This window comes from Aphelocoma coerulescens, chromosome 1A (genome assembly GCF_041296385.1).
Source record: "Aphelocoma coerulescens isolate FSJ_1873_10779 chromosome 1A, UR_Acoe_1.0, whole genome shotgun sequence".
In the NCBI taxonomy this organism is placed as follows: Eukaryota; Metazoa; Chordata; class Aves; order Passeriformes; family Corvidae; genus Aphelocoma; species Aphelocoma coerulescens.
The window spans coordinates 66580524-66581056 of NC_091014.1; positions in this window are offsets into that span (position 1 = coordinate 66580524).

The following is a 533-nucleotide window of genomic DNA, read 5'->3' on the forward strand; positions in this document are numbered from 1 at the left end:
GGGGAGGGAGGGAGGGATGGAGGTGGGGAGGGAGGAAGGGAAGGGGAGGGAAGGGGCGGGCGAGCGGCGGGCGCGGCAGCCCCGGCCCCCGGCACAGCCCCGCGCACGGCGGGCGGGGGCTCCGCGCACGGTGATGTCATTGCGGGGCAGCCGCAGCCGCGGCCGGGCCGGCAGGGAGGGGAGGGATGCAAGGATGGATGCAGGGATGCAGGGAGGGATGGATGCATGGATGGATGCAGGGATGGATGCAGGGATGGATGGATGCAGGGATGAATGCAGGGATGGATGCAGGGATGGATGGATGCAGGGATGAATGCAGGGATGCGGGGGGGACGGACGGATGGATGGATGGACGGATGGATGGACGGATAGATGGACGGACGGACGGACGGATGGATGGATGGATGCCCGCCCTGCCGGCCTCACCAGCCCCACAGCCCCTCTCCTCCCTGCTCTTCTTCTCCGGACGCGGTCGTGGCAGAGGCAGCGGGGGAGGAGGGAGGACCTGCCGCCATCCCCGTTTCCACCCAGCC